The sequence below is a fragment of the Pelophylax lessonae genome (assembly GCF_965119305.1).
Source record: "Pelophylax lessonae genome assembly, chromosome: 2".
NCBI classification, from domain to species: Eukaryota; Metazoa; Chordata; class Amphibia; order Anura; family Ranidae; genus Pelophylax; species Pelophylax lessonae.
Genome location: NC_138769.1, coordinates 248,275,925 through 248,302,269, shown reverse-complemented (window position 1 = coordinate 248,302,269; position 26,345 = coordinate 248,275,925). Strand labels below are relative to the sequence as shown.

The window sequence follows — 26,345 nt, the reverse complement described above, 5'->3', positions numbered from 1 at the left end:
GATTTATGAAAACTGATTTATTATTATACAGGATTTATTTAGCGCCAACAGTTTGCGCAGCACTTTACAACATTATGCAAAGAGTATGAGAAATGTTCTTGCTACCAACTAGTTTTATTCCTGCTGTCATTTTAAGTGCAAGCTAGAACCAGCCCCTGTAACAATACTACTGCCTATTATTATGCTTTGCCCCACATGTACAGTATACTTAGGTGGACGGGCTTCTTGTGCCCACTATGACACATCAGAAAAAAACCATGGGACATCAGAGCAGTATAGAACTGGCATACTTAATACATTGTATATGTAGCACCCTCCTAGATAGGTGTTAGGTTCAAAGCATTTTATGCTCCATCTGCTTATCAGGGGAGCCTGATCTATTAGGTTGCCTGTTGCATGTTCCTAGGTGTGATTCACTGGGTCTGAGGGAGTGTCCCCACTGCATCCAATAGGGGAACCTGTTGAACAGTGGAGGAAACCTGGCCAGTGACACATTGGCTTTTGTGGGAGTCCCAGTGGGAGGGCACTCTTGCAGTGCATCCTGGGATTGCTCATAAAATCTGAGGGGACATGTGACAGGGTGTCTTTTGCGGGAAGCAGAGTCCCAGGAGGAGGTGGACGGCTGTGTCTCCTCCTGTTGCATGAGGAAGGTGGTCATAGGCAGTCAGCCTAGTGAACCAGGTGTGGAACTGAGTTGCAGAGGATCCAGTGAAGCTGACAGTGGAGCTGCTGGCAGAGTCTCCTGGGAAAAAAAGGGTCCGTGAGTACCAGGGGACTTGCCAAAGGGTCTGTCCAGGAAGGGGACCACTCCAGTGAAGTCAGAGGATCAAGGGGTCAGTTCACACAGAGTGTCAGAGTAAAGGGGGTGCCGTGTAGAACCCTGAAGAATAGGGACAAAGGGGGTGCCAAATAGGACCCTGAAGAGTGATTCGCAGTGCAGTTCATTTAATTCTTCTTCACTATTGTGGCAATGTGAAGCAGTGGCCTTGCCGCATCCATTGTTAACCAGAAGTCCCAGCAATTGTGCATAGTTATTCAGTTGGAGTATCCCACTCATCCCTACTCCCATCCCAGTTCTCAAATAAAACAACAAAAACCAAACCCCCCCCACAGCCAAGCACTTAGAATATGCTATAATATCAAGTTGTTGCTATGGGTAACCCAGGGGAATCTGTAACCAGCAGCTCCCATGGGAGTAGTGCTACATATATTTTATATGTACTTATTGATGAAAGTCCATTTTGCAGCCAAGGTACACACCTCCCAACTTTTTGAGACGTCAACGAGGGACACCTATTGGCAAAAGTATGTTGGTATCGGACAAACCCCCTGCCACACCCCCTTAAAGAAGAATTATGCAAAAAGAATGATTAGGTAAACCCCCAAGTGCTTTTTTTTTACCACTACTATTCATTTATACTGGATTTTGACATTTACAAATGCAGCAATTTAGAAATTGGATAAAAGGTTTAGCGCTGGGAAACAGCTCTTGAAAGACAAATAGTGTGCTTTATATACAACTATATAAATTGGACCAAAATCAGGGACAAATGAAGATTAAAGAGGGACAGAGGAACTCTGTTCCAAATCCAGGACAGCCCCTCAAAATCAGGGACAATTGGGAGCTATGAAGGATTAGTTGTGCACCAACAAGTGCGTATCTGTAAAAGTTTTGAGTAAAACTGCATTTACACCTACTGTTGGAGGAACTGGGTCTGACCTGAATAAGAGGAAAAAACTCATTCTAAGGCTGAGCTTAAAGTGTAATTGTAAAAAGTCATAAAATAATGTCCACATTGCAATGATATGTAGCTTACGCCTATTAATCTAAACGATCTTGAAGTTTGCAAACATACTTTGTGAAGATCCCCACACATTTCCTTTGAATTCTGTGATTGATATTAACTATGCCCTGTGAGTAAGCACTGCTGTGTCTCACATCTCTCAGAGCCTGCATTCTGAACTAGAGTGGTACTGAGAGGAGGAGTTCCAGGAGGTGAGGTCAGTACAACAATTGCTGATGGCAGGCCGAAAGGTACCATGGGATATGTAGTCCTTAGAAGTAGAAAGTATACAGCAGAGGAGAAGCTGCAAAGCATGCAGGGAATCTGAGAAGTTTTGGGAAGAGATGGTCGGCAGACAGGCAGAACTACATGAAAGAAATTTTTCCAATAAGCTGTATTGGATTGTCCATATTAAATATTCTTTTCATTACTATTACAATGGTGATTTTATGAAATGAAAGTGACTATGAACTCCTTTACCTTTAGTGTGTAGATGGGTGTTAACATGTCACACCCATCTAGCACCTAATATGTTTTTTATGTGTAAGTTATGGGGATTTGAGAACAAACTTTCAGTTCCATTGCATAATGCATTGACCAGACCTGGATCTATAGCTCTTCTTCAGCTCTATAAGTTTACCCCATGTTGGCTATATATCCCTTAAAATAGGCTATGAGCAAGTATTTGGCATTTAGCAAAGTAGCATAGGGACTGACCAGAGAGGGTTCACTTTGATATTGTTGGCCATTATTACAATATACTGTGTGCCAACTAAGAAACCCTGAATCTAAAGCAGTGTTTAACCTAAAAGCAAACATGTAATATCTTACAGCTTACTCATCCTTAGATATGGTGGCTGCATAAGTTTTCTTTTTTTAGGCTTTTTCTTTCTGGTCATTTAGTCATCTGACCAGTAACACAGTTCCTGTATTGGAGTGCCCCTACTCTAGATGAAAGAGTACAGGGGCACAACAGACTGTAGTATATTAATCTGGTGGGAGGGGGTGTAAGATGGACTAACAACTAACAAATTGAACACCGGCCCACACTGCAGTTACACAAGCAATTGTAGCAACAGTTTATTTTTCCTTTGGGATAAAGGTTTTACATGAATAAATAAAAGCTAATCATTATAATCACCCGTTGGTGATAAATGTTTTGTCTCAACACTCTTAACTGACTTTTTAAAAATAACATACTTAGGGCCCTTTCACACTGATCAGTTTTTGATCACTTTTGGTGTTTAACCACTTGCCTTCTTGCCCAGGCCAATTTTCAGTGCTATCACACTTTGAATGACAATTGTGCGGTCATGCTACACTGTACTCATGACATTTTTATCATTTTTTCACACAAATAGAGCTTTCTTTTGGTAGTATGTTATCAACACTGTTTTCTTTTATTTTTTGCTAAACAAACGGGAACATTTTTTTGTAAAAATTAAAAACTTTTTTCATAGTTTTTTGCAAAAACAGGGGGTGTGTGGGCAGTGCAATCATGGGAGGAAGTCCTAAGCCTGTGCTGTAACCGTCTTTTGGCTATAGTGCGGGTAGAAAGAGGTTAAAAAGCAGAACAAAAATGGATGAAAAATGTATCTCTTTAAATGTTATGGAACTGTTCACACCAGTTTGCTGGTGCCATGCATTTTAAAAGGCTTGCATGCTGCATTTTTGGTGCATGTTTAACACTATTACAGCACTTTATATTTCCTACAGATCCCAGCTTGGTTCGCCAGGAACACTAGCACTCAGTCCCAACATGGAGAGTTACAAGACATCTTCAAGTCCTTATGTCTATGCCCATGGGCAGTACCCCCTCAGCTCCCAGTATAGACATTCCCATGCTGCCCCCATCCGATATGACTACATGCTAACTGTTGTATTGATTGGAAGACATATTAGGGTAGGATATCCCACCTATTTGGTGGTTTCCAATGTTCTCCCTTATGCTCTTCATTCATTTTGCTATTGTCATTTTCATCATACTAGATTTCAGTGTTGTTTTTATAATTTTTCCCAGAGATACATGCCTCTGTTCCTGAGGAAGTGGAGTTTAAACCAGGAAACTCGTCAAGCTTGTTGATGCAGCCCCACTACACCATTATGCATTTCCTTATTTCATTGTACATGTTATTTTGTTTGTCATGTATTCATTGTCTATTGCAGCATGTCACAATTTAGCCATACCCGATGTATATTATTTTACTTAGGATTGAGATTTATATTATTTTACGATATATGTTGATGAGTTATTTTAATAAAATCAGCTCTCAACAATACTTCTTTACTTCTTTTTAATTTCTTATTATGTTACTGTGTATACCCATTGCAAGCTACGCATCTCATTTAAAGTCCCAACCCCCCCTCTCTTTTGTATCATGAATAGGGATGGAGATACCTAGCCCCAGTCAGGAGGTGCCTCACTCATAGCACACCGAGCCTCAGTGTAGGCAGGTGCCTCATTTAAAGTCCCAAATGTCTCTCCTTGTGCAACAAAAACTTAGGGATGGAGATGCGTTTTAACAGTGGGCAACCCTACAGCTAGCTATCAGCTAGATAAAGGAAAAGGAATTGGCAGCACTCCAGGTTGAGTCAAAATCCAGATTTATTGACTGGACATCCAAATATGACAATCATGACAAGGTAGACACGTTTCACACACTGACTGTGTGCTTAATCATTAATGGTAATGATTAAGCACACAGTCAGTGTGTGAAACGCGTCTACCTTGTCACGATTGTCATATTTGGATGTCCAATCAATAAATCTGGATTTTGACTCAACCTGGAGTGCTGCCAATTCCTTTTCCTTTATCAAGTTTTCACGGAGGCGAACCGGGGCATGCACCGGTGTGAGTCATCAGGCAATTACACCACCTTGAGCAGTGAGTTCTTGTCTCTTCAATGGATATCAGCTAGTTGAAGTATGACAGACCCCTTTTTTGGGGGTCCTTTCATACATTTACCTACTGATCATCTTGATATGGCACCACCACATGTATTTTTTCTTATATGCTTATCATCCAACTTGTATAAGCTTTTTGTTTTTTTCTGCTCACATGCAGCCACTGTGCTGGGTTTACATGGTCTCTGTCTTTTTCCAGGAGCTGTGGTGTGTCCCGGGAGCCCTCCCCTTTCCCCTTGATTTTTTTTGTCACAGTGGTTTGGGTCGGTATCCTGATTCGCATCAGCGCCACGCCCCTCCCACACCGCACTTATAGTGTCAACTTTATGACACCATGGCGCTGGCATGTGTTTTGTCCACCTTGGCATACGCCTTGTGAAGGAGGTTTTGGCGCCAAGCCCTGCCTGTGCGAATTTTCCACCCAGGTGCGGTGCCTCCCCCTTACCGTGAACGCTGGAGTGACATTGGGAGTGACCCATGGCTAAACTATTGGTATATTTACCACCCATTCTAGGATGCTACACTCTCCAGTAATCCTTTTTCTTCTTCTCTGGGCTACACTGCACTTGGACCTTAGTTGCATCACCTAACATGAGGCACTACTACATTTGACCATTCTTAAATACTTTATTTTTTTTTCTTATTGTTTTGCCCTATTTTGAAGTGATGATTATCTATCCCTGTTCATTTGGGTGACTATTATCCTTCACACTTATTCACCTCCCCTTCATTCACACCCATTCCCCTCTCTAACCCTTTTTCTTTTACCTTTTTTTTCTTCCTCTGGGGTTGGTTCATGTATATCCTGGTGTTCAGGTTTTTTTTACTCCACTGTGCAACAAAATACTATTTTTTGGTTGTCTCTACGTACTTCTGACACAATAACTTTCATCCTAGGCACCGGATTTTCCTCTTTCTTTGCACAATTGCTGTATTCTACATTATTTCACTGCTCTTGTACCTTGTTTATTACAGTACTGTATATTTCCTACAGATCCCAGCTTGGATCGCCAGACACACTAGCACTCAGTCCCAACATGGAGAGTTACAGAACATCTTCGTCTTTGTGTCTATGCCCATGGGCAGTACCCCCTCAGCTCCCGGTATAGACATTCCCATGATGCCCCCATCCGATACGACTACATGCTAACCGAAGTATTGATTGGGAGACATATTAGAGTAGGATATCCCACCCATTTGGTGGTTTCCCATGTTCTCCCTTATGCTCTTCAATCATTCATATTGCTATTGTCACTTTCATCATATTAGATTCCATTGTTGTTTTTGTATATTTTTTCCAGAAACGCATGCATCTGCTCCTGAGTTGGTGGAGTTTAAAACACAAAATGAGTCAAGCTTGTTGATGCAACCCCACTACACTATTATGTTTTTCTATATTTCATTGTACTTATGTTATTTTTTTGTCATGTATTCATTGTCTATTGCAGCATGTCACAATCTAGCCATACTCATGTTTATTTTTTAATTAGGAGTGAGATTCCTATTGTTTTATGATACCTGTTGATGGGTTCTTTTAATAAAATCAGCTCTCAACAATAGTTCTTTTAAAGTTCTCACAACTTTACTTCTTTTTCTTTTCTGATTATGTTACTGTGGTATACCCACTGCAAGCTATGCATCTCATTTAAAGTCCCAACTCCCCTCTCTTTTGTATTATGAATAGGGATGGAGATACCTAGCCCCAGTAAGGAGGGGCCTTACTCGTGGGCACCGAGTCTCATTGTAGGCAGGCACCTCATTTAAAGTCCCAACCTTCTCTCCTTCTGCAACACATTTAACACTTAAAATGCACCTCCCTATTGAAATCATTTGAAATGTATCAAAAAACACACTTTGGTTGTGTTTTTATGTATACTTTTTGAGTCACATGTCCATGTTTCACAGATGCATGCTGGGAGTCAGGCAATCAGAAAATGCATAAAAAATGCATGTGCATTTTTACCACATTTTTTCAGTGGAGCAGTGTGAAAGGGCCCTTGTTGGCCAGATCACATTAAAAAAAAGAACGCCTAAAAAAGAAAATTAATGCAACAAGAATTGGTGAGCTGTAATAGAATAAATATTTGCTTTTGGGTTTAAAGAACGTTTTCTAAAGGTATGAAAGGGTGTAAGGAGTGTACAGTCCTCAAAATGAATGACTTCTCTTTATATACATGCCCACTAGAGGGAGCCTTTATCCCTCTGTATACAATATTCAAAATGTGGTGCCATAAACAAGCAAATGCGGAAGTAAAACATTAATATTTATATGGTAGAACATATGATTATTACGCTGAATATTGATGAATTAAAATATTCAGGATATTGTCTTATATTAATGCTGATCACGGCAATTTTATGGTAATTTCTAACACTTTCAACCAGCTTTCGATTGCAGAAGCAAAATGGATCAATGTACCAACAGTTTAATAATTTATATCTATATGGCAGGGATAGCAGATAATAGAATGTGGATGACATTTACAGAATTTGTTGCATTCTCAGCATTAGAGTTTAGAAACTGACTTTTATTGACAGTATAGAAAGTGAGATTCTGTCTTGGGTAGGGAAACAGTTTGACTATCACTTTTAATAGTTTGACTTTGATTTGCAAATGCAAATGTTGTGCATGCAAGAAAAGTAACTTTTGTCCCCTCTGTGAAGATGCAAGACCTTAGGTCTAAGCTTCCTGTTTATTTTTAATGTTGCCCTGGAGGCAACATAAAAAGACCCTCTCCCTGCTGTACAGTATTGTTTTTAAAAGATAAGAGGCAATTTACTTGTGATATTCCTAAAAATTTCAAGAGTACTTTGGAAATGTATGTTTATGAAATTTGTTGTCATACAGGTATAGAGCCCTGAAAGACTCTTTATGTGAATACTGTATATCCAAGTCATCCATGGAGAAGCTGGAATTCCTAAACCAGACCATTACTATTTCAATCCATTCCTAGTGTGCAGTCTGCAGCACAGGTGCCAAGGCTCAGTGTGTCTTCTCACACAAAATACAATACTGTATATAAGAGAGAAGAGCCAGCAACTCTAAAGTCTTTGATGCTAAAATATTTTGGTTACATTTGAGCATTAAAAAGCAAACAGCTGACGCGTTTCGACATGAGCCTTAGTCAAGAACTAAGGCTCACGCCGTAACGCATCAGCTGTTTGCTTTTTAATGCTCAAATGTAGCCAATACATTTTTGCATCAAGGACTTTGGAGTTGCCAGCTCTTCTCTCTTATATATTGTATTTAGTGTGAGAAGACACACCGAGCCTTGGCACCTGTGCTGCAGACTGCACACTAGGATTGGATTGCTTCTGTTGAGAGCGCTGCACCTTTCATTTTTTCTTACAGACCATTATTATTTAAGATTTTTCTGCAGCCTTTATAAACCAGGGATCCTAATGTTCTTGCAGAGGCTTCTAGGGGTTCAGTGAGCAGTGGATGATTCATCTCTCATCTGATGATGTCTACAAAGTTGTGGTTCAATTTCACACAGCAGAGCCAGAAGAGTGGGACCAATAAAGCCCTACTCCACTGAATACCATTGTAAGCCAACCCTTTTCCACTGAACATTGCAATGTAGTGTAATGGAGCACTTCAATGACCACAGATGCAAGCAAACATTTTTCTAACCACCAACCAGCAATGTAAAAGGATGCTACAATATTCTATGTGGTTTTTTCTTCTGATCATTGATTTTAATAACTTCATGGTTATTACTAATATTAACTGTGCTCTAAAGAGCATGGGGTTCCCCTTAAAATCTATACTAGACCCAAAGGGCCTGGTATGGATTGGGGGGAACTCAATGTTGTTTTTTTCTGAATTTCCTATTGCCGGGATTCTTTTGTTTACATTTCATCTGTCAGCGGGGAAGCCCGCTGACAACTGATTAAGGGTGCGGCGGCTGGCTAACTGGCCCATTGCTTAACTTCCTTTGTTGGAATTTCAGTGCCATTAGCGGAAACCCCGACTTGAGGTACCACCAGGGAGCATCGCTGGATCCTGGTAGAGGTTACTTACCTTGTCCCTGGGATCCCGCAACGTGTCCCTGCAGCATATGGCAGCCGGATCTTCCGCCCGATGCTGTGAGCCCCTGCTTCTGTCTGCTGCGAGTGTCATGTCGCAGGGGGGTGGAACCGGTGGCAAATTTGAAAAGTAAAACACACAAACACACTGATATATTGTAATCCTATTGCATTACATTACTAAATAAAATAAATCGACATTAGTTTGCCCCCAGTGCCCTTGCCTGCAGTTTTACTGTACTTATATATATATATATATATATATATATATATATATATATATATATATATATATATATTTACAGTGGGGATCGAAAGTTTGGGCACCCCAGGTAAAAATTTGTATTAATGTGCAAAATGGAAAAATCTCCAAAAGGCATCAAATTACAGATTAGACATTCTTAAAATATGTCAACAAAAGTTAGATTTTATTTCCATCATTGACACTTTCAAAATGACAGAAAACAATAAAAAATGGCGTCTGCAAAAGTTTGGGCACCCTGCAGAATTTATAGCATGCACTGCCCCCTTTGCAAGGCTGAGACCTGCCAGTGTCATGGATTGTTCTCAATCATCGTCTGGGAAGACCAGGTGATGTCAATCTCAAAGGTTTTAAATGCCCAGACTCATCTGACCTTGCCCCAACAATCAGCACCATGGGATCTTCTAAGCAGTTGTCTAGAAAACTGAAACTGAAAATAGTTGACGCTCACAAAGCTGGAGAAGGCTATAAGAAGATAGCAAAGTGTTTTCAGATGTCAATATCCTCTGTTCGGAATGTAATTAAGAAATGGCAGTCATCAGGAACAGTGGAAGTTAAAGCAAGATCTGGAAGACCAAGAAAAATATCAGACAGAACAGCTCGCAGGATTGTGAGAAAAACAATTCAAAACCCATGTTTGACTGCACGATCCCTCCAGAAAGATCTGGCAGACACTGGAGTTGTGGTACACTATTTCACTATAAAGAAATACTGGTACAAATATGGTCTTCATGGAAGAGTCAACAGAAGAAAACCTCTTCTACGTCCTCACCATAAAAACCTGCATTTGAACTTTGCAAATGAACATATAGACAAGCCTGATGCATTTTGGAAACAAGTTCTGTGGACCGATGAGGTTAAAATTGAACTTTTTGGCCAGAATGAGCAAAGGTACGTTTGGAGAAGAAGGGGCACAGAATTTAATGAAAAGAACCTCTGTCCAACTGTTAAGCATGGGGGTGGATCAATCATGCTATGGGGTTGTATTGCAGCCAGTGGCACAGGGAACATCTCACGAGTAGAAGGAAAAATGGATTCAATAAAATTTCAGCAAATTTTGGATGGTAACTTGATGCCATCTGTGAAAAAGCTGAAGTTAAAGAGAGGATGGCTTCTACAAATGGATAATGATCCTAAACACACCTCGAAATCCATGGGGGATTACATCAAGAGGCATAAACTGAAGGTTTTGCCACGGCCTTCACAATCTCCTGACCTCAACATAATTGAAAATCTATGGACAGACCTTAAAAGAGCAGTGCGTGACAGACAGCCCAGAAATCTCAAAGAACTGGAAGACTTTTGTAAGGAAGAATGGGCAAAGATACCTCAAACAAGAATTGAAAGACTCTTGGCTGGCTACAAAAAGCGTTTACAAGCTGTGATACTTGCCAAAGGGGGCAGTACAAGATATTAACTCTGCAGGGTGCCCAAACTTTTGCAGACGCCATTTTTTTGTTTTCTGTAATTTTGAAAGTGTAAATGATGGAAATAAAATCTAACTTTTGTTGACATATTATAACAATGTCTAATCTGTAATTTGATGCCTTTGGGAGATTTTTCCATCTTTCCTTGGCTTCTTTATGCACATTAATACCAATTTTTACCTGGGGTGCCCAAACTTTCGATCCCCACTGTGTATATATATGTATATATATATATATATACTTTAACTTATTTATAGTTATTTATTATATTACAATTTATGATTTAGTGTTTCAAACTTTATCATACCCGAGATGTTATAAAGAAGAACGCACAGTAAAAAAAAAAAAAATCATATATAAATAGTTGGTTTGGGCTGCTCGTCCTATTACATGCAAAATAATGGTACTGCTTTTAGCACCTAAAATCAGAAACAATCATACCGCCAGGGAGGTTAATAGCCAGCTATTCTTCACACAGAATTCAAATCAGTCAATAATTTTTTGACTGATCCGAATTCAAACCAATCTGAAAGATTGGAATTTGTTAAACAAAGTGAAATTAAACTAATTTTAACTAAATACATTACTATTCCATTCGGATATTCGGAATTTTAAGGGTTTTTTTTATACACACATACATAAAGTGCATTCCAGACATGAAAACTGTGAACACACTTGGGGAGATTTACTAAGACTGGTGCACACTGAATCTGGTGCAGCTGTGCATGGTAACCAATCAGCTTCTAACTTCAGCCTGTTCAATTAGGCTTTGCCAATAAAACCTAGAAGTAGATTGGCTGCTATCCACAGCTGCACCAGATTCAGTGTGCATCAGTTTTAGTATATCTCCCCCCAGTGTGTTCACAGTTTGCATACAGTATCTCACAAAAGTGAGTACACCCCTCACATTTTTGTAAATATTTTATTATATCTTTTCATGTGACAACACTGAAGAAATTACGCTTTGCTACAATGTAAAGTAGTGAGTGTACAGCTTGTATAACAGTGTAAATTTGCTGTCCCCTCAAAATAACTCAACACATAGCCATTGATGTCTAAACCGCTAGCAACAAAACTGAGTACACCCCTAAGTGAAAATGTCCAAATTGGGCCCAAAGTGTCAATATTTTGTGTGGCCACTATTATTTTCCAGCACTGCCTTATCCCTCTTGGGCGTGGAGTTCACCAGAGCTTCACAGGTTGCCACTGTGCCACTGGAGTCCTCTTCCACTCCTCCATGATGACATCACAAAGCTGGTAGATGCGCTCCTCCACCTTCCATTTGAGGATGCCCCACAGACGCTCGCTCAATAGGGTTTAGGTCTGGAGACATGCTTGGCCAGTCCCTCACCTTTACCCTTAGCTTCTTTAGCAACGCAGTGGTCGTCTTGGAGGTGTGTTTGGGGTCGTTATCATGTTGGAATGTTGCCCTGCAGCCCAGGCTCCGAATGGAGGGGATCATGCTCTGCTTCAGTACGTCACAGTACATATTGGCATTCATGGTTCCCTCAATGAACTATAGCTCCCCAGTGCCAGCAGCACTCATGCAGCCCTAGACCATGACACTCCCACCACCATGCTTGACTGTAGGCAAGACACACTTGTTTTTGTACTCCTCACCTGGTTGCTGCCACACACGCTTGACACCATCTGAACAAAATAAGTTTATCTTGGTCTCATCAGACCCCAAGACATGGTTCCAGTAATCCATGTCCTTAGTCTGTTTGTCTTCAGCAAACTGTTTGCGGGCTTTCTTGTACATCATATTTAGAAGAGGTTTCCTTCTGGGACGACAGCCATGCAGACCAATTTGATGCATTACTCATACGTCTATTTCCCAAAGACAACCTCTGGATATGACGCTGAGCATGTGCACTCAACTCCTTTGGTCAACCATGGCGAGGACTGTTCTGAGTGGAACCCGTCCTGTTAAACCGCTGTATGGTCTTTGCCACCGCGATGCAGCTCAGTTTCAGGGTCTTGCCAATCTTCTTATAGTGTAGGCCATCTTTATGTAGAGCAACAATTCTTTTTTCAGATCCTCAGAGGGTTCTTTGCCATGAGGTGCCATATTGAACTTCCAGTGACTAGTATGAGAGAGTGATAGCGACAACACCGAATCTAACGCCCCTGCTCCCCATTCACTCCTGAGACCTTGTAACACCAATGAATCACATGACACCAGGAAAGGAAAATGGCTAATTGGGTCCAATTTGGACATTGTCACTTTTGTTGACAGCGGTTTAGACATTAATGGCTGTGTGTTGAGTTATTTTGAGGGGAAGGCAAATTTATACTGTTATACAAGCTATACACTCACTAATTTACATTGTACCAAAGTGTAATTTCTTCAGTATTGTCACATGAAAAGATATAATAAAATATTTACAAAAATGTGAGGGGTGTATTCACTTTTGTGAGATACTGTATCTCAGATTTCAATTTTGTCTGGATTATGCACTTTATGTATGTGTGTATAAAAAAGAACCCTTAACAATAAACAACAAACCATAGAAAGTGTTTTTGCTATAGCTGTGCGTTAAGTGGTATTATAAAGTACCTGTTGACCATGTCATAAATATAGAGCTGTCCTTTGTCCTGTCCACATTTCTTGTGTTATTTAAAGCAGCCTGATTATCGCTTTCTGTTCTTATGGACTATAAATCAATAAATGACTGTCAACAGGATTAGAAGTGACTTGATTCATAGTTTAGCAAACAGAAACCTGGGCAGTGCTGACACCATTCAGTCCACCACAATAATACTATGTGTTGTCAGCTTACAACTGTATTTCTGGCATATATTTTTCTCTACTTCCGGTGCCTTAAAACATGGGGAAATGTGCATTTATTACAGAGATGTGCTGCATAGGTTTTTATTTATTTTGATTTGGCATATACTTTAAGCATAATTACCACTAAATATCTCAATATTAACATCTGCTTTTCTTAACCTACTCTTCTTATTTTTAAAAAGATTGCTAATCCGTTTCCTTTAATGTATCCAAATTAATTTTAGCTACTGATTGCTCCCCCTCCTCCTGGATTTATTTTGCTTGTTTATCTTACAATAACCATATTGGGAGATTATCTATTCCAGACTTAGAGGAAAATCGTGTTTAGCAGTATACAAGCTAATTTTGGATTACAAAATGAACATCCTCCTGGCCCTGCACTTTCCTAATAAACCATGATCTGGATCTATTGCAAAATGTTTTAGACAAATCTGCTGTTTAGATAGATAGGAGAAGGGTGGTAAAAATGATAAATGATTCCTTAAGGCTTGATTTTCGAAGTTCTGTACATTTTCTTATGCAGCCCCATTGTGAAGAAATCAGTGCTAATATTCATGCTTCCAGAAAGCCAGAATCTTGTTCAGCTAATACATTTTGATTAGAAAAGATTTTTGACATCCAGAGAAGCTTTTTTCTTATTTAACATCCCTGGAGGTTTATAGATAGTATACTGAAGTTGCATGCAGAGTCCAGTCGTCACTGGTGGTTTATCCGATACCTAATATTTTTTATTGATACTATCTTTAATGATTTATGATAATACAAATCTTTATATAACACCTTCACTTAAATATTATTTGTCTTATAGTTTAGATATAAAATGCGAGAGATGCAAACCAAAGCAGAACCAAAGTTTTAAATGGACTGTTAAGCCTAATTACGTTTTGCACTCAACAGGTTTTTAGTTGAGGTCTTTAAAAAAATTAATTAAGACTTGTTGGACTTGTTAAATCTATGAAGGTCACAATGATGTCATTTTTTAACTAAAATTGTCTCATGTAATTAGAGTCATTATCACAGTTCTGGTTTTGCTGTGCTATTCTTGGGATTGCTGCCCAAATATTTACTTGGACCACTTTACCTTTAACCCCCTTTGAAGATACTGTACTCATGACAGGTCGTCTTGCAAGCCATCCTCCCAAGATTTCTTTTTAATACATTTTAGTTTAAAAAAAAGACAGCAGAATCCAACTTGACTTAGAGAAATTAATGAAGCAACAGACATACTTTCTGCCTTCCTTGTTTCATTTAGATGAGAAGAGACTTGATAATTAGGTAACATCAGTGATTAAGTATTTTGACCCCTAAGCAGTAAGCTCCTCTTTTATCTATTTTTTATCCCTAGTTTTCTGTGCTTCACTTGCTTTTTAAAGGGAATATTTAATGGTTTTGAGTGCATTCAAGTTTTTGAACTAATGTTTACAATTACATATTTACATATATTTACATATATACATAATCTTTGTTTTATTTAAAAAAATATACGAAGAGGGGAAAGGGTCGTAGACCGTCGAAACGGGCTTTATTCACATGCATATCTAAGGGGGGTCTTTGACTCCCAAATTTACCGCTATATTATCAGGTGACCTATGTGGCTCAATTTTCTGCAGTATATACTCTCAAATAAAAGCTGGACTGGTTGGCTATGGAACAACAGGAAGTGGGCTTTTACCTTCTGGACTATTTAAAATTGCAATCAGGGAGACAGTGCCCATTGATCCTAGCTCCTACTCTATCTAATTCCCTGGCCATTTGGGACAGGGTGAGAAACAATACACTCTTATTTCATCCTTTTATTCGTTATCTCATCTGTTCAACAATCCCACCTTCCCTCCTGCTTTGAACCCGAAGGCTTTTCAATAGTGGCTTAACAAGGCTTATATAGAATAGGACACTTTATTACTCCAAGGGGCCCCTTCACTCTACAGCATTGCTGCAACAAATTAAAAATGCCCACATCAGAAACTTTTCTATTCCACCAAATCTCCCACTTCTAATGCTCCTTTGAGCCTGATATAACTTAAGTTACCCCGTATGAGAGGTAGTTTACACAAAACATGGATCAGAGAGGAGGGATCTCCACCATATATGGGCTTTTTCTCGCCACTTCGGAGAAACTTCCTTACATGAGGGAGTGGGGTAGAGATTTGGAATCCGAGAGGGAACCAGAACATTGGTATAATTGTTTTAATTTAAGGGCATTATATATGTATTTTTGATCAAATCAAACATAAATGCCTTAACAAGATGGTATCTGGTTCCTTCTCGTCTTTCTAGGTTATGTCCAAACCATAATGTTTTCTGGACTGTCATTCCTATGGAACTATGTAGGGGTGAGCCAAACACCCCCCCTGTTCATTTCTCACCAGAACATCTGGAACAGGGGAAAAAGTTCACAGCGAACATGCAACCTCTATTAAAGTGTATGGGACACAAACATGAAAAATCAAAAGTCCTCATTTTGCACATTATTGCCATGAAAAGTGTATGGGGACCTGGGTACTGCCCTGGGGAACATGTATCAATTCAACATTTTTATTTTAATGATGCTTTAAGGGAAACAATAAAAATGAAAGATTCCTTTAAATATCGTGCCTGGGGGTCCCCTTCATGTGCCTGTAAAGTGGTGCATCTGTACGATGTATGGAGCCTGCTGCAGCAATACTGACACTTCTAAAGGAAAAAATGTCATTTAAACTTGCTCGCAGCTGTAATGTATTGTCAGCTCCCGGAAATACCGATAAAAAAAAATGAAAAGAAACCCCCAAAATTAAAAAAAAGGGCGTGGGGTCCCCCCAAAATCCATACCAGACCCTTATCTGAGCATGCAGCCTGGCAGGTCAGGAAAGGGGGGGGACGAGTGAGCGCCCCCCCCTAAATCATACCCGGCCACCCCCAAGCACCTTGTCCCCATGTTGATGGGGACAAGGGCCTCTTTCTGACAACCCTGGGCTGTGGTTGTGGGTGTCTGGGGGGGGGTTTATAGGAATCTGGAATCAAAATCCCACCCCCCATGTGAATGGGTATCGGGTACATACCCCTACCCATTCACCAAAAAAGTGAAAAAAAAGTAAAAATCACGGAACACAGTTTTTGACAAGTCCTTTACTAAAAAAAAAAAGAAAAAAAAAAAAAGTGTCCCTCGATCGTCAATCATGACGCTGTCCAGACCCATAAAATAGGAAAAATGAAAAAACGCTTTACCTCTTAAGAGGCTTTCCGCCGTTACCCGATCTTCAGCTTTGACAGTTCTTTTATAGGCAAGGGGTGGGGCCACCTGGCTACATGATGTCACGTGATGTCAGAAGGGGCGGTGTCACCGGGTGATGTAGCCAGGTGGCCCCACCCCTTGCCTATAAAAGAACTGTCAAAGCTGAAGATCAGGCATATGGAGGGTAGCCTCTTAAGAGGCAAAGCAATTTTAATTTTTTTTTCTGTTTTTTGGGTCCGGCGGGCGTCTTGATTGACGATGGATTTAAATCGAGGGAACCATTTTTTTTCTTTTTAATAAAGGACTTGTCAAAAACTGTTGCCTGTGGCTTTTACTTTTTCTTTTACACTTTTTGGGCGAATGGGTATCCGATTCCCATTCACATGGGGGGCGGGATCTGGTGGCCCTTTTGTTAAAGGGGGTTTCCAGGTTTCGATAAGCCCCCCACCCAAAGACCCCACAACCACAGCCCAGGGTTGTCGGGAAGCGGTCCTTGTCCCCATCAACTTGGGGACAAGGTGCTTTGGGGGGCACCCCAAAGCACCCTCCCTATGTGAAGGCAAGCAGCTTGGTATGGTTCAGAGGGGGGCGCTTGCTCGTCCCCACCCTCCCTTTCCTGGTCTGCCAGGCTGCATGTGCTCAGATAAGGGTCTGGTATGGGTTTTGGGGGGGGGAACCCTATGACGTTTTTTGTTTTTTTTTATTCTGTCATAGTGTTCCCTTAACCATTTAAATACAGGACACTTTCACCCCCTTCCTGCCTAGACTAAATTTCAGCTTTAAGTGCTCATTGGCATCTATAGGAAATCTTGGTCAGCTTGACATGGCACTGCTCCCAGTCTTTAACCTTGGCATCTATGGGAAATATTGGTCAGCTTGACATGGCACTGCTCCTGGTCCTTAACATTGGCATCTATGGGAAATATTGTTCAGCTTGACATGGCACTGCTCCTGAAATTTAACATTAGCGTCTATGGTAGGGTGACCAGATGTCCCCAGTCCCCAGACTGAGGACACGGTCCCTGGACCAAGTCTGTACCCGGATTTGTCCCCAGATTCGTCCCCAGATTCAGGGTCCGAATAACAAACAGGGCATCCCATGCTGGCTGAGAAACAGCCCGGTGCCTCCGATGCCCCCTGCTGGACGATCTCATTGTCGCTCATACTGCTGTTCAGTGGAGGAAAGTCAGAGACAAATATTAACTGTGTGGAGGACTGAGACTTGGAGGTGAGCAGATGGGGGGGGTTGTCTGTTTGTACGCAGGTGAGGGCAGTGGGGGAGTAAGGGTCAGAGCTGATGCAGCTGCATTGAGAGATGGAGAGTTTATGGGGGAAATGCTAAGAGGTGGCTGCAGAGATAATCTGTGAGAGAAGGGTGCAGAGGTGAGCTATGAATGTTGGCACAGAAGTGTCCTTTGTGCAAAGCAAACCTCTAAACCTTGCACTCATACCTAACACTCTCCTGTATATTATGTAGTCCTGTGCCCAGCGCTCTATAATAGTTCTGAACCCAGGGCTCTGTGTATTGTGCAGTCCTGTGCCCAGCGCTCTATATATTATGCAGTCCTGTACCAAGTGCTCTGTGTATTATGCAGTCCTGTGCCCAGCACACTGTGTATTATGCAGTTCTGTACCCATCGCTCTGTGTATTATGCAGTCCTGTTCCCAGCGCCCTGTGTATTATGCAGTCCTGAACCCAGCGCTCTGTGTATTATGCAGTCCTGTACTAAGCAATCTATTTATTATGCAGTCCTGTACCCAGCGGTCTGCATATTATGCAGTCCTGTACCCAGCGCTCTGTGTATTATGCAGTCCTGTGCCATTTGCCCAAAAAAATAAATATGTCCCGGATTTCATTTTAAAATCTGGTCAACTTAGTCTATGGGAAATCTTGGTCAGCTTGGCATGGCACTGCTCACGAACCATAAGTGACAGAGACACCAAACTTAGGGAGAACCGAGAGGGGACCCAGGACTACAACATATCCATACATTTTAAATGTGGAGCATGCCTGTACACTACACTGACTGCACTAAACTGTCTGAACACACACCATCCACTAACTACCTGCCTAATCTGTATTGTCACACACTATACACGGTTGCTGTGTAAGCAGCAGCCTTATATAGAGTGGGGCATGGACTTAGCCCCTGAGCCATGATTGGCTAAAGGCACCCTGCAGTTGACCAATCATAGCTCTGACAGGACATTGTGCTGTGATTGGCGAAAGCTTACAGGTCAGGTGCATGCTTTGGCCAATCACAAGCACTTAATGTACTGCAATCGCAGCAGGCGAGCTTCCCGCGAGTGTCCATGTGTGTTTAGCGAACACACGAACACCCAATGTTTGAGTCGACTCGAACATAAAGCCCATCCTTAGAACTGGTGGGAATGCCTAAGACTGAGAGGATTTTGGAGTCAATGTGCTATTAGGATGGGTTACAGGAGTCCCAGTACCACAAACCCTACGCATTGCTCTTCTGAATGACCCACCTGAGAAGGTTCTAAGTGCTACAAAAAAATTATATTTTTTATTCTTTTGGCAACTAAGTTGACTATAGCTCAATCGTGAAGTTTGCTAGTATAATCAATAATACCAGTGAATGCTTTAAAAAAAGGTCTACAGTCCATGGGTTTGATATATGCAAATTTAACTTTAATGGTCATAGTCTAATCATATGGTCACCATTTTACATCCTTTGTCCTCTGGGTTCCCCCTCTGTTTCTTTTCCCTCTTTTCTGTCTTTGCCCTTTCTGTGTTCCCCAGACATATGGATAATATTCACAATTAAAGCAATTTAAAGCTGAAAGATTTATGGTGTTAAGCAGTGGCCTTATTAAACTTTTGCTCCTGGGGCACCATGAACATCTTGATGGGTGTTTTTGTGATTTAGCCTATGATTACGTTGGCCACATACAGGGTAGCTTTACAAACAGGATGGGGCAAGCTGTTGCTGGGAAAGGAACCCACTGGGCACCAACATAAATGTGATTTGGCTAGCTGTTTATTTGGTAGATAAACAGACAGGCGTGCAACATAGTCCCTGTTATATTGTGGAAACTAGTTTTCATGAAAGATCTGTTTTAATATATTATGTCTACTTTACGTGCTTACTTTATGCAATTTTCTTACTAAGTACTGCCAATATTTGTTGTCTAAATACATGTTTTGCTTATATTTGGTAGACAAATCTCAAACCAGCAGTGAGCCAATTTCTAGCAAATATCACATAGCCAATTCACTATCATTCTGGCAAGAAATTAGTGTAATGGGAAGGAAAAAAAATACAAATTATTTTCATACACAGGCAAACACATTCCAACATACCAAATTAGAAGCTGAAGTAAAGAATAATATGACACATACATATGATAATTTTTTTGCACCATAAAACATTATATTGCATTGATAGTCAATGCCATATAATAATGTTAAGGTGAACCATTACAGTGCGTTTATTTTAATTTAACATTTCAACATTACAAAATGCATGTAAAATTGGAAACAGCTCAGTACATAATTGTAGTCAATTGATGAAAATTTCTTAAACACATAACGATAGCTATCTTTTCTTAATCACTAAAGGAAATGGGTGTATGATGCTAAAAAGACTACCAAGACTATATATTTTTATAACATATTAATGACCAACAACATTATTGCATCTCAGACCTGGACATGATGTATACAGTATGACTGTATGGTGCTGTTTTTCTTCCTATTGCTTCCTAAAACAAAATGACTTTCAGCTATTTTTACGGGGTCGTACCCACCAGAACCTAGTGTGAGAAGCCTGTGTTCTGTGTGCGTTTCCCACACCACGTTCAAAATGCACTGGGCGTGCAATCTGCTGCCAGTGTCAATCTAATCCTAACGACACCTCAAACGCCGATTGCAAACACTAATCGCAAACATTTTTCTGCACTGGATTGTACGGTACCACAGTACCAATGCAGTGCATTTTTGCAAAGTAGTGCATGCACTACGTTTATGTGCGATCCAGAGCGATTTTAGCCCATGCAGACTAATAGGTTGAAAATTGTACCACACTGAGCAGCATAGGACTCGCGCAGAAACGCAAATCGTGTGTCCATAGTGCTGGGGTTTAAAGTACCGAACAGAGTGAAGTCCAACAATTTAGATAAAATTTTTCTCAATTGATTCATTTTTTACTGTCTTGTCAGCCTGTTAATATTTCCTTCCTAATTTGGATTTTGCAGGTGGTGTATGGCATTAACTGCTGTCAAATATGCAATTATCAATAAATGAATGTGGTTAACATTGCCCAAAAAGCAATATCAAGCAATACATCTTTTAGTCAAGTAAAGTAAACATGAATTTTCTGTTTTACTTTAAGGCAGAAGGAACCGGTCCTCTGTTGACAGAAAAAGAATGATCTACATCCCTGTGCCAGCAATAAATTGTTCAATCTATTGTAATACTGCCAATGAAAAAAAGCGAGACTATCTAACAGGGCGATGCGTAAAGTGATCTCCAGTTAGTAAAAGCACAGAAACAAACATTGTTCCACGTTTCTGGGAATTTTATGTTTATTTTAATTTGTTTATTTGGAATGTTGATAGTCATGCATTTTAGGAAAGAAAAAAAGCTACATCTCCAATATATCGTTGATATAAGTTTGTTTGATATATAAATATATTATGCAATTTACTCTTCATACCTATAACAACCAACATAATAAATCATGATTATTTTCTTTATGGTCCAGGAAAGTAGATATTATTAACCATTTGCCGACCGCCTCACGACTACATACTGCGGCGGTCAGTCCCTCCTGGGCAAAATGACTTAGGGTTACGTCACTCGCCCACGAGCCTCTAGGGGGCGAGCGCGCGCCGCCTAGAGGCGCGCTCCTGCCCCCGCTCATTCCCTGACATCCCCGCGCGTGTGACCGGCAACTCCAATGTCCACCGGCCACTCGCGATCTCCCGCAGGAGAGGGAGAAAGGCAGACAGCTGATGTAAAAACATCCGTCTGTCATTATCCCTTAGATCATGATACAGGCTATGCGATCCTGCTATGTAGGATTGTATGTCTCTGTTATAATCTAACAAGCAATGCCCCTTGACAGTTAGAATCACGCCCCTAGGGACACACTTAACCCCTGGATCACTAATAAAGTTAACCCCTTAATAAACAATAGTATCCGCGCTATGGAGAAAAATAGTATATATAATAAAATAAATAGTAAAATGGCTGCTGCCTACCCCTAAAATATAGACTGTGAAGTCAATATTAAAAATGTGAAAAAGTAATGAGGTAATTGGCGCTGCCTAAAAAGATAAAAGGTAAAGGTAAAACCAATAACTTATATACAGAAGATCCTCTTGTATATAAAAAATTGTTATAAATATAAAGTGCAATAATAAAAAACAGTGCAATCACCAACCAATATATATACATATATATGTATTCTATAGAAACATAAAGTGCAATAGTGCAATACCAGCGCGCACACCACCAAATATGTATATATTTGCTATATATATAGAAAAGTGATTATAGTGAGGATAGCCAGTTTAGGGATCTGGTCAGTGAGCCCTTAATTATCCAAACGGAAAAATAGCTTGGTCTCCCCACTAAATAAATTGCTGTGATACTATGTAGTAAAAGAAATTAGAATAAAAGGTGCGATTGATGTAGTGAAGTCCGAAATAAAGTATGTAAGTGCAATATGGTTCAAAAAGGACAAAAAAATATATGTAATCCAAAGGGTATAATTATAAATAAGTGATAATAAAGTGCTATTAGTGCAGATGGTCCAGATTAAAAGGTGTCAATCATGGGACCCATGCTATTAAAAAGGTGAGATTTATAAATTTTTATGTACAAGAAAGGCTGCTGATGACGTATTGACTACGAAACGCGTACAGCGGGCTCACGTCACTTCCGGTTTTGGTACGAGATCGAGGCGTGGACCGCACAGCGCTCTGATCTATCTACATGCTGGTTTTTCTTTGTTTAAATGTGAGTACCTCTTCATATTATATGTAAATAAACTACCTTACGGTACTACACTATGTCCCCTGTTTATTACTTTCTGGCATACAATCTGGAGTGAAACCGGGGGGTACCTTGGAACACATCTGCCATTAGGAACACATTGGGAACCAATGCAGGGAAACACCTTCTAATAGGACCATCCAGGTTTCCGGTAGGACGTTCCCATCCAGGCACAAAGAGGACATTGTTGGGTCGCTGCACCACTTTATACACCCGCTATATACCCCTGTGTGGGGTGGGTGTCTCTGGTAAGTGTGCCTTTCTACCAGAGAAATCATCCAGCACCTTACCACCCACCACGGGGTCACTCCTTATAAATATCCACCAGAGTGTTGTCACCTATATCAACTTGAGAATATTCACTTGCTTGTGGTCATTTGCATGTGACATACAGATTGTTGGACTTTTCTGCAGTGCATACTGAATAACGTTTGCTGCTGGCACTTTATATTATCCCCACACCATACCATATGGTAGATTGGGGTTTTCCAAACACTATAGCACTTTTTGAAGCACTTTATAATTGCATGTAATGTAATATATTTTTTATGTTCTTCGTTGTGTATTGCATATGGTTTGATATTTATCACATATAGCACCAATTTATGCACTAAGTCACTTTATAAGAGCACCTTAAAATACAGCACTTTGATTTTTATACCATTTGATGTTAGTAATTGTATTTAATCTGGTGATCTTTAGATATTTATTATTGTGGATAAGCACTACGTCACTTTATACTTTTGGCCATTGATGATTTAACACTAGGATCACCCTCCACATTTAGCTTTTTATAGGCAGCACCACCATCCCTCCTTTCTTGTACATTCATAGCATAGTCTCCGGACTATCATTTAGGGAGGCTGCAGCCTACATATCACATATAATTTATACAATTACTTATACTCACTGAGAGTTCACCCACGTATCCTTATTTCCAAATAGAACATAGCGCGGAAGTTTTATATCTTTTATAAATTTTTATATAATTAATCTGTAACAGTGATCGAAAAATCAATCAATCAAATAAATAGAAAATGTCCATAAAAGTCCAAAGAAAGGTGAGGCAATGAGCTGTGGCAATGAAGACGTCATTGATGATGAAACGCGTCAAGCGTAACTACGTCACTTCCGCATCGTTGGAACGCAGATCCGTCGGTTGGTTAACAAAGCGTCCAGGAAGTCACCGCTAAAGAGCGTCGCGCGGACCCTACAGTACCTGTCGCCTGTTTTACCTTTCTAAATGTGAGTACGTTATTGATTTTACTAATAAAGGTTGTGCCTTTTAAACTATACATCACTAACTGAGGCTCTTTTCTCTCTATGGCACCCTGGACATATTCCCTATGAGTACACTTGACATATGATATTCACGATACACACGGCTCCAGGATTATTTTACCAGAGGGATCAGCTCATATGAACACCTTGTGACCGGATAGTGGATCGGTGTCCTATACGCTGGTTACCCCTGTAGGGGTGCTGTTTTCTGGTGAGTGCGGGAGAGATTGGGAATAAGAGGGGATCACTGTCTCCAGACCCAGCACTTAAATAACTGGAGCACCTCGAAAATCACCTACGGAGTTGATCATTGCCACAGCTCACCTTTCTTTGGACTTTTATGGACATTTTCTATTTATTTGATCGATTGATTTTTCGATCACTGTTACAGATTAATTATATATAAATTTATAAATCTCACCTTTTTAATAGCATGGGCCCCATGATTGACACCTTTTAATCTGGACCATCTGCACTAATAGCACTTTATTATCACTTACTTATAATTATACCCTTTGGTTTACATATATTTTTTTGTCCTTTTTGAACCATATTGCACTTACATACTTTATTTCGGACTTCACTACATCAATCGCACCTTTTATTCTAATTTCTTTTACTACATAGTATCACAGCAATTTATTTAGTGGGGAGACCAAGCTATTTTTCCGTTTGGATAATTAAGGGCTCACTGGCCAGATCCCTAAACTGGCTATCCTCACTATAATCACTTTTCTATATATATAGCAAATATATACATATTTGGTGGTGTGCGCACTGGTATTGCACTATTGCACTTTATGTTTCTATAGAATACATATATATGTATATATATTGGTTTGTGATTGCACTGGTTTTTATTATTGCACTTTATATTTATATAAATTTTTTATATACAAGAGTATCTTCTGTATAAGCCCCCGTTCACACTAAGGCGACCTGTGAGACGACCTGGTCGCCTCACAGGTCGCCTCCCGTAGGGAAGCTGCGGACCCGTTCTAATAGGAGCGACACAAGTCGCTCAGACTTAGAAAAAGGGTCTGGAGCTTCTTTGGGGCGACCAGGAGGCGACCGCCATAGACTTCAATGTTATGAAGTCCGTGGCGGCCGCTCCGAGGTCGCGGCACGCTGCTCGCACCGCGACCTCGGAGGTCGCCACCCGAAGTCGGATCGCTTGCATGTGAACGGGGGCTATAAGTTATTGGTTTTACCGTAATCTTCTACACATCTTTTTAGGCAGCGCCAATTACCTCATTACTTTTTACAAAGTTAACCCCTTCCCTGCCAGTGTCATTTTTACAGTAACAGTGCATATTGATAGCACTGATTACTGTAGTAATGTCACTGGTACCCCCAAAAGTGTCAAAATGTCAGTCAAGGGTCCAATCTGTCCGCCGCAATGTCGCAGTCCCGCAAAAAAATTGCAGATCGCCGCCATTACTAGTTTAAAAAAAAAAACATTAAAAATGACATAAATCTTTCCCGTAGTTAGTAAACGCAATAACTTTTGCGCAAATCAATCAAAATACGCTTATTGCGATTTTTTTTTTACCAAAAATATGTAGCAGAAAACAAATTGGCCTAAAATGTTAAAAAATTTTTGATTTTTACATTTATTTTGAGAATTTCATATAAAAAAAAAATTTGAAAAATATTGTTATTTTTTCAAAATTGTCACTCTTTTCTTGTTTATAGCGCAAAAAATAAAAATTGCACAGGTGATCAAATACTACCAAAAGAAAGCTCTGTTTGTGGGAAAAAAAGGACGTCAATTTTATTTGGGTACAGCGTCGCACGACCGCGCAATTGTCTGTTAAATTCACGCAGTGCCGAATCACGAAAAACTCCTTATGTCCTTATAGTCCTCTACCTGTCTACATGCATTCACTCCAACATTGGTGGAGTCAGTGATGTCATCATGTACGTGGACATGCTCTTCATTCATAGAAGACCAGGAGAAGATGAGAACATTGGGTGGATTAGCCATGTTGGTTTCAGCACAAGACATTCTAATTGCTTTTAACCTATTTTAACATTAATAAAGTATGGAAGTTATTATTATTATACAGGATTTATGGAGCGTCAACAGTTTCCACAGTACAGTATTCCTCCTGTATTGAACTGTACTGTAACTGTACTGTCTGCCCTCATGTTGTAAAGCGCTGCGCAAACTGTTGGTGATATATAAATCCTGTATAATGATTATAATGATAATAATAATTAAGAGCAGACGTTACAATTACAATACAGTTTAATACAGTAGGAATCAGAGGGCCCTGCTCGTTAGAGAGTTGATTCCCCCCCCCCCCCCCCCTCTGGTTTTATTGAGCCTGGAGCATTGTGAAGTAATGATTAATTGAGTTGAGGAGGAACAGTGGTGAAAAAACTTCCCAAAATATCCCAAATAAATTTTAAAAAGTGCTGATTACTTTTTGATTGACTTTTGTTAGGACTAACATAAAGGTCAGTTAAATGGAGTTCAATTAAATCTGGAGAGTTCACTCACTTAAAAGAGTCTATGAAGGTGGTGGTGCGACATAGGAAAAAGAATAGCACCATGGGTTTATTGGTGGTGGAGCACCAATCTTGTCACTTAAGTTAAAACATGTATGCCTCTGTTCGTGAAAA

The 26,345-nt window shown here is 40.1% G+C and overlaps 1 protein-coding gene across 3 annotated transcripts in view; it reads right to left on the bottom strand.

The window, feature by feature from the left end:
* The window catches only part of KCND3 (potassium voltage-gated channel subfamily D member 3), a 752,547-nt gene that overhangs the window by 15,742 nt on the left and 710,460 nt on the right, over window positions 1-26,345 (bottom strand). The gene's annotated exons all lie outside the window — the stretch shown is intronic.